The following is a 14178-nucleotide window of genomic DNA, read 5'->3' as shown; positions in this document are numbered from 1 at the left end:
GACTTATATGGTCTTTTCATTATGCTGGGATGTTTGAGGAAGGAAAACAACTATTTGACAAGTTATTAGTGTAGTAGCACTGAATTAATTACTCAATTGGTAGTTTCTTTTTTATTGCAGTACTGGGGCTTGAACTCAGGGCCTACACCTGGAGCCACACCGCCAGCCCTTTTTTGTGGTGGGTATTTTCAAGATAGGGTCTCGCAAACTATTTACCTGGGCTGGCTTTGAACCTCGATCCTCCTGATCTCTGCCACTGAGTAGCTGGGATTGCAGGTGTGAGCTACCAGTGCCCAGTAGTAGTTTCATTTTGCACCTGTAGCCACCTGCTTATAATAATTCATGTTTTGGATTTCTATTGTTTATTGTGTGCTCTATTGTTTTTTTGTGCTCTTCAAACTTTTCTGATCATGTTGAAAAAAATGAGGGTATCCATGCCTAATATCTGTAAATTTATTGAAAAATTATGCACCTTCTATTATCAATATGTCTATGTATTTTCCTAATTTTAAGGTCAAATGAAATGTTTAGGTTGAGTAAATTCTTCTCACAGTTCAGTGGATTAGAATGCCATTTGAAGATGTCTAGAGATCATTAAATCATATGATACAAATACTTTATCTTTGAGGGAGTTAGATTTTTTTGTTTTGGTGGGACTGGGGTTTGAACTCAGGGTTTTGTGCTTGCTAGCTAAGCAGGTGCTCTACTGCTTGAGCTACACCTCCAGTCCCAAACACTTTACTTTTGAATTTCATAGTCTTCCCCAGTTCCCGGCATTTACTCCCTTATTTGATGGTGATGATACCCACAAGAGGCAAATGGGGCAGGAGCAAAGAGAAGCCCAGGGAATTCTTGGCACTCCCACTACACTACAAGAAAGTGGCAAAGTTTGTAATAAAAGCAGGATTGCCAGGCCCCCCACTGAGGGCTCCTCCCACCCTGTTTGGAAACTTCTAGTCTAATACCAAATGTTATATGGTTATGTCAGACTTCAATATAAGTTATTAAATCTATGTGCCCTCAGCTTTCCCATCTGTAAGATGGAGATAATATCTGCCTGACCTGATCGTCGTAAAGCATTAAGATAAAATCAAATAGATCAAAACCTTTAGAGATGATAAGACAGTCAATAAGTGTTGGTTTTCTATCTTATTCTTACTTTCCTCTGTCATATATTGGTATTAAAGATTTAGCAGTTTTGGGAAGCAAGAAGAGGAAGCAATAATTGTAAACAGCACATGAAATGCGGTTTTATGCATTTAATTTTAAATGCAGAAAGTCCTATGAACAGTATTAATCTTGTCTCTAAATCTTTCTCATATTCACACAGGAAATTGGCCCCTCTGTGGGCAGCGCTATTAAAATCTAAGCAAAACAGGCCAAAGCTACTTTAAAGTAATGTGGTCTTCACCAATGTCTGTTCCACTTTTTGTTGTCAAATGTGACAACACAATGAACTGTTTCATGAGTGTACTCATTGTTTAGCTAAGCTAGAGCTCTTTAAATTATAATATGATGTTTTTCTTTCTTTATTCTATCTCACAGAGTGAAAAAAGAGTTTTTGCATTTAAACAATACATCAGGATTGAGGAGGATTGGTGAACCTGGGCATCAGAGAATCATAAAATGCATATGGCGGCCTTGTCTGTGAATACAGTTCCTATAAACACAAGATATAATAACACGTCTTTACAAAGCTGACCTACTGAACACCTGCACGTGTTTCTAATTTATGTGGAATTGTTCTCTCAGTAGATTCCATTTTCCCTTAAAAAACACACATGTACAAACACAAAACTTGATTTAAATGAAACAGACACCTTAAGAATCTTAACAAGTAGAGTTGACCTTTGAACATAATTCTACAAAACTGTACTGTGCTCCCCAAGTGTTGCCAGGAGGCCTCAGACAGATCGATGGATGACAACCCCCATCCTGTACTTCTGTAAGCTCAGATATTAGATCCAGAGGGGAACAAATTCCATGAGACCCAGAGGCAGGGGCAACTTGGCCCAAATCAAGTGGTGCTTCTTCTGCTGTGCCAGGCTACAATCAAGAGTTCTTCCTTCTGCCTGGAAACTAGTATTGGCGTATTTCCTCTTACTTGACAGTAGCAAGGCCTTGTAATAGTGAGTCAAGGAGAATTTCCCTGCTGTGAAACCAGAACATCCATACATTTGAGGGACATACTTAGTCACATGCATGTATGTTCTGATTAGTCAAGAGTTTGGGTTTGTTGCAATGTAATGGATAGATTTTAGGAAATGAAGTAACAGAGCAAAACCCAGCTATCTGAGGGCTATTTAACACTTTGCTGAGGACACGTGGGGATTTTGAAATGACTTGTACCATCCTTTGACCATCATTTCTCAGATATTGACCAAGGACAAAAGTGCTCTGTAAGGGGCACCATTCATCCAACATTAGCAGATACACAGAGAAAGAAGCAGGATAGTGGCTTCAAGGGCTGGGAGTAGGGGGTGGGGGCAGCAGGGAATGTGGAGAGAGTGCTTACTGGGTACAGGGTTTCTTATGGGGTGATGAAAATGTTCTAGAATTAGATAGTGGTGATGGCTACTACTGTGAATGTAGTGAAAACTCCTGAACTATAGGGGGAGAAAAAAGGAGAACCATGAACTAGGAGCACTAAGCCAGGAAAGTAATGTCACCTCTCCCAAGAGCAAGGGAATAGGAGATTGACTGCATCCTGGATAAGGGGCTCTCTGGGCTTAGGGCAGAGCCAGGGAAGATGACGGTTTGATTTCAGCATCAAGAGGGTCACACAAAAAGTCTCAAGGTCAGATCTGGTGGACTCTGGTGCAATGTACTTGCAGGGCATTCTAGAAGGCACCCCTTTGCCTTTCTGTGGCCGCTGTACCCGGCTCACCGCCCCAGTGCGGCTGGTGGTGTTCTGGAGATTCAAAGCCTGAGTTGCCCTCTAAATTGGTAGGCCAGGTCCCCAAAGCAATCCTTCTGCTTCTCTTTGCCTGGGATAGAGCCCAGCCTCGAGGGGTCCTCATTCCCACGCCATACAGCATGGCTCTTCCTTTGTGCCAGCCATGGAATGGCCCCATGTGGCCTGTGCCAGTCTGAGGCTTGAGATGCCAACTTTCCTGGAGTCCGTGGCCAGAACTTCACCCACACATGTTGACTTAATGTGCATTTCTCCTTGACAAGTGAGTCCAGAGTCAGCTCTAAGCTCAGTTCAAGAGGAAACTAGTTTGTTCCTAAAGTAAATCAAGTTGTGTTTTTTATTTAGGAAACTTGAAAGTTGGGCCTGAGTAACTCATCTAGGTTTGAAAAAAAATTTTTTTTTAATCAGCTCTCTTACAAAACGTTACTGTAGTCCTGAATTTAACAGTGCCATGAAAAGTTTTTTATTTTGCTCATACAGCAGGACTGAAATGGTCTCTTCTGGCATAAACTCTTTTGTCTTGAAAAACACCAGTAATGAATGCTATGAATTTCTGTATCGGAAAATCTGAATCACCCTGAGATCCACACGAGCTCCTTGATGAAAATGTGAAATTAATTTTGTACTAAATAAAACTTGAAAATGGTTTCAATTACAAGGAAGAAAAAAATGTGAAATGAAGACAGTAATTCCACTGTATCATATTCTTATTTCATTATTCTAAATTCTTAAGAATTGTCATTTCTAGATACTGCTCCATTTCATCAAGTCATTGAGATTGTGAACATGGTGGGGGGAGGGAAGTGATACTTAATACAAACCTATCACCTTATAAAGGGAGTCTGTGCATGCATTGGAATTGGGGGAAGGGAATAAAGAAACAAACATTTATGGAGCATCCGTTGTATGCCAAGATCTGTGCTGGGAAGTTTCACATGTGTTCTTTCATTTAATACTTGTGATGGTCTGAGATAAATGCTGTTACCTCCATTTGTTTCAGATGGAAAATGGAGGTGCAAAGTGCTCATAAGATGCTCAAAATGACATAACTTGTAACTGGCAGGGTAGGAATTCAAGCCCAGGTCTTTCTCTTCCCATCTTTCTCTGCAACCTATCACTTAGGAAACCCAGACAATGGCTTTGCCCTCATGACAAAGGCCTTTCTCTCTTCAGCCTGGACTCACTCATCAGCACCATACACTAGTATCTCACTGTGCCTACTGAGCAGAACCTTCCTGAGCTAGTCCCCAGAATGGGTGAGGAACTGTGGTCTGGAGACAAAAGTGAGTCCCATTGTTCCATATTCTGAGGGCTCCGATGGTGGCCTTTGTAGTACTTGACTCTGGTGTCTTTACCTTAAAATGGCAACAATAATACTTGACCTTAAGGGCAATTGGGTGGGTTCAAGTAGGATCAAGTGTCTAGCACTGAGCCTGGCTTATAAGAGGAATCAAAATACCTTAATTCTCTTCTCACTGGTACCTCTGGTTTTTGGCAAGAGGCAGATGAAGAACAGTGAAAAGTAAGATGGAACTGGAGGGAAGGCAGTGGTTGGGAGTTTCCTTCTACCAGATATCACCAAAGTTTTGGTGAACTCACATAAGTGTGTGTGTACCTATACCTACACACACATACATATATGTGCACACACACCCATTTAGTCAATTAAAATAGAAAACTGAGTACAATATAGCTTCTAACTATTAGAGTGATTTGAAGATTTGTGATGCAATTTCACAATGGCTAAGGTATAGCCTGAGTGGAAATGGCTTCATGTTAAATATGATGCACTTGGGATCCCCATCTCTACCTCTCTGTCATAAAATGGATTCAAATCACAGTATGAAATTAAGGTTTCCTTGCTCCCCCATTTTAAAAATTAATTAATTGGTTTTTTTCAGTACTGGGAGGTGAACTCGGGGCCTCATGCAGGTAGGTATTCTGCCACCTGAGACACTTTGCCAGTGGCTCTTTTTGAGTTGGTTGTTTTGGAGATAAGGTCTTGATTTATCCTCCTATTTGTGCTTCCCCACTTGGCTAGGATGACACGTGCATACCACCACACCCAGCCATGAGTTGAGATGGGGTCTTACAAACTCTTCTACCTTGGTTGACCCCAATCCATGGTTTTCTCCATCTCAGCCTCCCCAGTAACTAGGATTGCAAGCTTGTGCCCTCTTCATCCAGCATTCAAAGGAAACCCTTTTTAAGGAGGCAGCTCTCCCAGAATAAAATGGAAGACTGTAGTGTAGAGTCAGAACAAAGATGCACACATTGTAGGTGTGGAAGGTCCCCTCTCACAGGCCTGGCAATTGATAAAAGACAAACCAAAGGAGAAATGCTAACACATGTTAAAATGAAGGGAACCAAGTAGGCTGATCTCAGAAGTTCCAGAGTGTCACAATGTAGAGCGTCACCGATGGTCTTGAGCCTATAAGTGCTAAGCACCTGCTTTGAGTTTTCTAAATTATTCAGAGCACTTTCATCTATGCTCTCTTGGAAAACAAGTGGAAGGACAGAGGAAAATAACATCTTAAGTAGAATTCCAGGATGTGTTGGGCACTGTGCCAAGTGCTTGCATGGGAAGTAATTTCAGTTGATCTTCAGGGCTACTCTTGGAAATACATGGTATTATTCTTCCATTTTTCTGATTAGAAAACTGAGTTTCTGTTGAAGCTGAGATTTTTGCCTGATTAGGTGTGTCTGCCTGTGAAGGCTTGTAGTATGTGGAAAAGAGTTACTTTATTAGTTAGGTTTCAACAGGTTGACAGGAATGGAACCAATAGCATATAGATATTATGTCATAAATGGTATTTATTTAGATTGGTTTACACATTTGGAGGCTGGAGTCCCACAATGTCTGTCTGCAGTCTGGAAAGCCAGGGAACCTGTTGGCTGCTCAGCCCAGGAAAGTGGAAGTGTCAGAACAAAGGGGACCACTGATGCAGCCCCAGTCTGTGGATGAAGGCCTAGAAGCTCTGTAGAGAATCACTGGACTGACTTTGTGTTGAAAGGTTGAAGAAGCTGGAGTCTGTCATCCACAGGTGATGGCAGCAGCAACAGACACACACACTCAGTAAGAATGAAGCTTGCATACAACTGGCTTCCCCTTTTTCCTATTGGATTGTGCTGCACACATTAACGACAGGTCTTAACCCCCCAGCTGCTGTCCCATATGTCAAAAGTCTCTGGAGATACCCTCACAGACACACCCAGAAATATTCTTTACTATTTCCTCATCATCGCTCAGTCCAGTCAAGTTGACATAAAGAGATCTGAGAAAATTGTCCATACACAGATATTGTAGAAAAGCAAAACATTAGAACACATAAAGAAAATGTAATTTAGCATGGGTGGGGGGGATATCAGTGATTATGCCTAGACATCACAGGATAGGAATGTGTTCCCTAACTCAGTCCTTAGCTCTGAATCACTGTGTGTTGGTCAGGTAATATGGTCACTTGTCCATCTACTGGGCGCATTACTTTGCAACTTAGAAAATGCTAGAGAGCCAAGGTAATGATGCAAGTCCATTTAGGCTGGGCAAATATATACACTTTCAAGGTCATTTAAAATAAGCCCAACCAACAAAAGATAACAAGTGTTGATGAGGATGTGGAGAAAAGGGAATTCTTGTTCACTGATGGTTAGAATGTAGATTGGTGGCAGTCATTATGGAAAACAGTATGAAGGTAAAAAATACAGTACTATATGATCTAGCAGTCCCATTTCTGCATATATTTCCAAAGGACATGAGATCAGTATCTCACAGATATCTGCACTCTTGTGCTTGTTGCAGTACTATTCATGATAGTCAAGATAAGGAATTAGCCCAGGTGTCTATCACTAGATTCATGGATATAGAAAATATGCTATGTATGCATAAGGGAATACTATTCATTCAGTGTTAAAAGGAAGGAAAAAAGAAGAAAATTCTATTATTTGCAACAATGTGGATGGACTTGAAGGACATTATTCTAAGGGAAGTAAACCATTTATATAAAATAAAATGCATGAACTCACTTATATGTGAAATCGAAGTAAGTCAAACTCATGGAAGCAGAGAGTGGTAGGGTGGTTGCTGGGGACTAGGAGTTGAAGGACATGAGATCTCTATCAAAAAGTACAAAATTTTAGTTACACAGGATGAATACACTTTAGAGATCTAATGCACATCACGGTGACTGTAGAAAATAATACTGTATCAGATAGGCACCTGAAATTTGCTACAAGAATAGGTCTTCAATTATTTTTTTAACATACTTCCATATTTACAAAGGTAACTGTGAGGTGATGGAGATGTTAATTGGCTTGACAATCATTCCACAATATGTACATATTTCAAAAATCATTTCGTACAGCATAAATACATACAATTTTCATTTGTCAATTATACCTTAATAATGATGGAGAAAAAAGAAAGAAAATAAATATAAACAAAATGCAAGAGACTTGAACACAATCAGTATTATTTGGGAATGGATCATAATGTATATATATTTTATAACATCTTATTGTATCTGATCAATATGATTTTATCTGTCAATTAAAACTTTTTTTAAATAGAAAGGTTTTCAAATAGACTGTTTTCATCAAGAGTCCCCAGCATTCTGGATTAGAGTTCTCTTTAGCTTGCTTGTCTTAATGATGGAATATTTTCTTGACACTCTAGGCTTACTGCAAAGTGGTTTCCACACTGTGTTCCTTAGAATCCCAGGGGTCTCTATGGGGACTCCTTTGGGAGTCAGTTATGGCTAATCTAGAGATGCTCTCAACTGTCTCCCCTTCATAATCTCCAACCCCACTATGCCTCTACTTTAATCAGAGTAACTGTTTTATTGATTTTACGTATTGGCTTTCCTCATTTGGTTTAGTTGGGAGCAGTTACATTGCAGGGAACAACAGTTTTAAATCAAGGCTTTGGGAATGGTAGCTCTTGGAATCCAATACAAAAAGCCCTTCTCTGAGGAGATTTACCGAAAGGTTAATGACTTAGAGAGTTTCACCTGGGAGGGCGGGCATATACTAGAATTTGGGGAGCACGTTTCACTTTCCCATATCATGTCAGCTTTCAGTTCTCAAAAAGAACAAAACCATTCTGAGCACAGAGCACATCAACACAAGAACAAAGCGTGGTAACACCACCAGTGAGCTGACTCCCCTTAGCCACAGACTCCCTGATTGGAGTTTTCTGATGAGGCAGACAGAGCTGTGGCAGGCTGCCAGGAAATTCTGGACATCAAATTGCTTTTGCTAAGCCAGCCCAGCGGTGTAGTAAAGAGCTAAGGAGCCCCAGGAGAGGGCTGGGAAAGGATCAGGCTCTGTTCCTCTACCCCTGATGTGGGCCTTTTTCGATTAGGAAGTGGAGTGTAAAGGAAGTTATCGGGGGTGAAATCAACTCAGCAAGAAACCTTTTTAGACTAAAGCCCAAGGCAAACTAATAAAACCAGTTGGACTGCTTCATGCTTCTCAACTCATACATGGGGCATGGAAGTCAGCTGGCTTTATGGTAAAGACAGACACCCCCAAACAAACAAAAACCTGGGTCCTACACAATAATTTCTTTCAAGGGATAGTTGCTACATGAGGCTCTCGTTCAAGCAAATATCTGACCCCTTACCTCTAAAGTAATGATTCAAATGGAATGTCATCTATTATATGAATTAGGAATTATAATCAGCTGGGAGAAAGAGCTCCCCAAAGCAGAGTCCCAAACAAATCACTGGTTCTATTTTTCCTAGGTGAGGAGGCACATAGCAGTGATCATGGGGCTGGGGCTAAGGATGTCAGGACCCAGATTCCTGGCCTAATCTCTTGGCTTTCTGAACCATGGACCAACTCTCTGGAATCTCCTTGATGTTCTAGGTCACTAAAAGAAGGAGCAGGCAGTGACCCCATTCTCCCTTACTCCCATCCCTACATTTTAAGGGTCTTCTTCTGGAAACATCATTCAACAACTTCAGCTTACGTAATTTAACTCGAATAATGTCACATGCCATTCCATCTGCAAAGGAGGCTTGCAAGTATAAACTTTTAACTAGGCATGTTGTTGTCCCCAGCAAAATTGAGGCTTGTTTCTAAGGAAGGGAGGAAAGTATGCCAATCTGAAAACTAGCAGACTACTAGACCTATCAGGATATTCCCTCCGCCTAGCTCTTCTTTTAAAAATATAATGTACTTTCATCATCTTCTTCCTCCCCACCTCCCTCTTCTTTTGCCCTCCTTCCTTCCCCTCCTCCTGGCACTTGAGGATACAGCCATAAAGCCTGCTGACCTGCTCTACTCTGTCTTCGGATGTACAGTTCAGCCCTCCATGTCCATAGGTTCTGCATCAGAACATTCAACCAATTATGATCAAAAAAAATTTTTTTTTCATTTTTCTTTTATTATTCATATGTGCATACAAGGCTTGGTTCATTTCTCCCCCCTGCCCCCACCCCCTCCCTTACCACCCACTCCACCCTCTCCCTCTCCCCCCCCCTCAATACCCAGCAGAAACTATTTTGCCCTTATCTCTAATTTTGTTGTAGAGAGAGTATAAGCAATAATAGGAAGGAACAAGGGGTTTTGCTGGTTGAGATAAGGATAGCTATACAGGGCAAAAAAATTTTTAAAAAAATTATGTCTATACTGAGCATGTATAAATACCTTTTCTCATCATTGATCTCTGAAAAATAGAGTATAGCAACTATTTACATGGCATTTACATTGTATAAGGCATTATGAGTAATCTAGAGATGAGTCAAAGTGTGCAGGAGGATGTGTGGTTATATGTGAATTCTGTATCATCTTATATAAGGGGCTCGAGCCCAGACTTTAGCATCTGTGGGAGTCCTGGTTCCAGTGCCCTGTAGATTCCAAGAGAAGACAATACTTAGCTCTTACTGTGATTTTCTTCTTCTTTTTGTAATGGGCTCTGCTTTCCTTTGTGACCTCAGGACCCTCATTGGCATATTACACCACAAGAGTTTGGGTGGTAGGCACTTCTCTGCCATGGCTAATGACAGCAGGTGCCACTCAGTCTGGGTGTGGGGAATGTTGAATCCATCCTTTTCAGGTGAAGGAGATAGTTCCAGGCTTGGGAGAACAGACTGGTGACTACTGGGCTTTCTCTATTGTGTTACTATCCTGTGGTTGAAAGTGTACCAACTCCAAGTTCAGTTTGTTCAAGGGTAGCCATTGTTTCACTGACCTGCTGAGAAAGGATATATCTCTAGCCTTGATTTTTCTAGAAACTTCTCTTATCAGTTCTTATATATTCTCTGGCTAAATTCCTATAGTCGTTGTTTCATACTTAGTATACCTCTGATTATATTCTTGCAAATCTTATATTCTTGTCCTCATCTCAGGCACAAACGATCTCAAATCCTACTTAACCAAAACCCATTGAGGTCATTTGACATAAGCTGTGTCTTTTGTAGTTCCACTCTTCCTCTTTGTTTCATTTTGATTGTGAAGAGTCCAGTCCTTTCTTTGTTCTAAGGCTGCACTCTTCTCCAGATTCTTGGTTGCCATCCAGCATTTTCAGTCCCTCCAGCTCAATTAGTACCGTCTTATTTGTCTACAAACAGATCATGCTTGGGTCTAGGCAAAGCTTCATCATCTGTTCCACCCTTAAAGCTCCCATTCTTCCTCTCCTCGCCTTTCCAGATGCATCCCTCCACCATGGCCCCTTCTCTTGATCTTCTGTTGGGTGGCCCTCTTCTCCCAGCTCCATCTCCCCTTCTGCCTTCCCCAGCCCCCACTCTTTATTCTTAAGAATGGTAAGTGCTCAGGGAAAAAAAAAGAAGATATGGCGGTTAATAACTATTCTACATTGGGAAATTTTTTAAAAGAAGAATCTTTTTTGTGTATAATTTCTATTTTTAAACTAAGAATATTTTATTTTTATAATCAGAAAAATAGTATAAGCTTGGATGAATGCCTCTTTTCTTGGAAAAGTAAGAGAAAGAACAGAAGTTAAGAAACTGAACTTGGATCTTATTCTTTCATAACTCACCAAATACCATTTGATTTGTTTTCCTTATTTATAAAATCCAAAAAATGCTACCATACTGCTTACTCTCCATACCTCCCAGGAATTTTGTGAGAATTAGATACATGAGTATATGATAGATAGTTCTTAAATTAACTGTGGTAAGGACCAGTATATTTATTTGTTTGTTTATTTTTCTTTTAATTTTTAAGTACATTTACTCCCTAGCTTCTCTTGGCTGTGACCATTTCTCACACTCATTTTTGATGACTTTGAAATTTGGAGGAAAGCTGGTCAAGCATCTTGTAGAATGCCCCATTGTTAGAACTTACATAATGTATTTCTGATGGTAAGGCTGGGGTTATAGGTTCCTGGGAAGAAGAATCCATTCTCATCCCATCATATCAGGGAAAAAACTATCAACATGATTGTTCATGTTGACCTTTATTACCTGGTTGGAGCACTTGATTCTTTCAAAAATTTCCATCTCATATGTGGTCTCATTGCCCATCACAGGACACAGATTTTGCCACATGCAACCAAATGAGATCACTACTCACTGCTTGGATGCTGTAGTCATGTCACATATCTAAATGCTTACTGTCAACTTAACCTACTTATCTCCACCGAGACTGGTAACACTTTTCAGACCTGCCTGGATCTCTGATCATACTTTGAGTAGCATTGTGCTAGTGCATATAACACAGGAGGTTTCTATAAATAATTTTAAATCAAACTTACATGATTCCAAAACAAAAGGCAAGTCTGAGTTAGAATCTTGCAATCATTGCAGTCAGAGAGGGAAGTGACCTTGTGATAATCTCTTCATTCCTTTATCCTACAGATGTGGAAGCTGTTTCCAGATCCTATTGATGTGGGAATTCTCCTATGAGAGATTTTGGTTCCATATGGGAGTGTGGTGGCAAGCTGCTGCAGAGGCCAGGTCTTGGTCCCTAACCAGGCATCTTCCCACCATCTGATTCTATCCAGAGTCACTTCAGGTCCCCCAATAAGGAAGAAGTCAGAAGAGGAGGTGAGGGTCCAGATCAACAACAAAACTAAATCTCTCCTTAACTTTTAAACTCCCATTCCCCACTAAAATTTAAATGAGCAGCTGAAAAAACTAAAATGTTAAGGAAAAGCAGAGGTACTTGGATATAACTGGCATTGTGATGATTGGAGCTAATTCATACTTTCAAGATAAATAAGTTAGTCTTCTTTGGGCACAATCTCATCTGTTCTGACCCAGAGAGACAGAAAGAAATTCAGGGTTGATGATGGAAAAAAAATTAGTAATGATGAAGTCTTTTTCCTCACCTCCCTGTGCACTTCTACTGAGAGGGAGAGAGAGAGGAATTAGTGATATAGGAGAGGCTTGCTCATTTGACTCCTTTTCCTATGGAAATGTATTTAGTGTTAAATTAGACATGATATTTAGTAGAATCCCAGGGGAAAATATTTTCTTATGATGCTGGAAAGAGCTCCGGGAAAACGGATAGGAGTCCTTGATGAAACAGCCTGACCACCAGACATGGCATGGCCAGGCTGTAGTGGGAAGGTCAAGTTGCACACAGCACAGGATCTGTGGCATAGTGGTCAAGGGGAATCTGAGGTCTGTCTGCTTCTTAGCCCTCCTTCCTTTGCTTTCCCTAAATTTGAAAGTTTCAAATTAAGGAGGGAAATGTGGCATAAGAAATTGATGTTATCTGACTGAGGATTGCCCCTACTTTATAACCTTCCATGGTAGAAATCCCCTCTTAAGTTGATGAAGTCCCCACTTTTCATGGTGGCACACAGCATATCACCCAAAAGCTGGGCCCAGCTACCTAGTCTCCTCCCTCCTTCCCTTCCTCCTCAGACCTTCCATACCTCTTTCCCTCTCCCACATTTGCACATGTTCTGTTCTGTCTTCATCATGGCAAGAGCCACTATCATTCTACAGATGGAAAGTCGAGTCTGTGACAGACCAAGCCACTTGCTCAGTGACATGCTGTGTACAGGAGGAATTTTAAACTCAAGGTGTTTACTAAGGAACCCTCTCCCTTTCCCTGGCCAAGATGCATTCCACCCTACACAGCCTGCCTGTAGATCTAGCTCTATGTCCAGCCCACCCTGGCTACAGACCTTCTGGGCCAACTCTTTGCCAGAATGTCCTCTGAGCCACAGAAGCAGTGTGGATGAGTTGTTGGCTAAGCTGAATTTGCTGCTTGAGCTCTCTCCCGAATCTTAGAATTTTATCATAGTAAGCCTTTGACTCAAGAGGCTGTGGTTGATGCTACTTCATAAAGAACAGTCCAGCAGTCAGGAAAACCCACAGCTCAGTGTTAGTGACTGCATGTGAGTTCTTTGACACTTAGGGCTTTTGTGGTTGAAAACAGAAGGCTTTTGAGTGCTGGTGGAGCCTTTGTCTTAAACACCAACCTAACTAATCTCAGCTCTGTTCATCATAAAACTTGAAACTTTTGACATCACTCATTCCCTGCCGGTCTGGGCAGCAGGCTGTTTTAAGTCTAAATCACAAGCAAAGGGTTGACAGCACCATGGGAAAGGGGTATGGAGGGGGTGAAATTTGGAAGCCTCTGGTTGCCTCTTTTTGTTCTTTGTTGCTCAGGGACAAATCCAACTCCCAGACTTTTGAAGTAGCTCAAAGAATGGAAAAGCATGGCTAAAATAAGAAATCTGAATGGACACACACACACACACACACACACACACACACACACATGAAAAAAGACAGAGACATTTATTTTACTGTGCATGTGTGTGTGTGTGTGTGTGTGTGTTTATCTCATTAGCTTTCATTGGGTCTCTATGCAAAATTTCTTGGCAAAGATGTGGAGGTCCCTGAAGCTTCCAAAGGTGAAGACTTCATGGTATCCTTTGGGCCAGAAGGCCTTTAACCATCAGATTCTAACAAAGCTTCAGTTATCTCTGAAAGCTATTTCTTGACTATTCTCAAGCAATTTCTTTTTCTTAATAATGTTACCAAGCTTGGTCCACCTAAAACTCCCACTGGGATTTTCAGTGGAATTACATGACATTTGTAATTTAATGTGGAGTACTGGCCTTTTGTCAATGCCGTTTTCCCACGTAGGAACACTGCATCTTTCCATGTACTCATGATCTTCAATAAGATTTTATGAAGAACTTGTGTGTTTCTTCAACTGTTTCCCTCAAAGTTTTGTATTATTGCCCCTGTGGATGGCATTTCATGTTGAATTTATGCACGTGCACTCCAACTGTTATTAAAAAGGGGTGTCCTAGAATTAGGAGAGTGGGTTGAATTACT

General features: G+C 40.9%; 1 long non-coding RNA gene across 3 annotated transcripts in view; it reads left to right on the top strand.

Annotated features, from left to right (window-relative positions):
• The window catches only part of LOC109675852 (uncharacterized), a 34749-nt gene extending 30576 nt beyond the window's left edge, over positions 1–4173 (top strand). For 2 of the 3 annotated variants that reach the window (XR_012445280.1, XR_012445278.1), the window contains 2 exons: positions 121–178; positions 1546–4173. This is a non-coding gene — a long non-coding RNA (uncharacterized lncRNA). The remainder of the gene's footprint in view (positions 1–120; positions 179–1545) is intronic. The other variant, XR_012445279.1, reaches the window with a different exon arrangement.
• Positions 4174–14178: the final 10005 nt, after the last annotated feature.

Source organism: Castor canadensis, chromosome 2 (assembly GCF_047511655.1).
Source record: "Castor canadensis chromosome 2, mCasCan1.hap1v2, whole genome shotgun sequence".
In the NCBI taxonomy this organism is placed as follows: Eukaryota; Metazoa; Chordata; class Mammalia; order Rodentia; family Castoridae; genus Castor; species Castor canadensis.
This window is presented reverse-complemented; position numbering and strand designations above follow the sequence as displayed.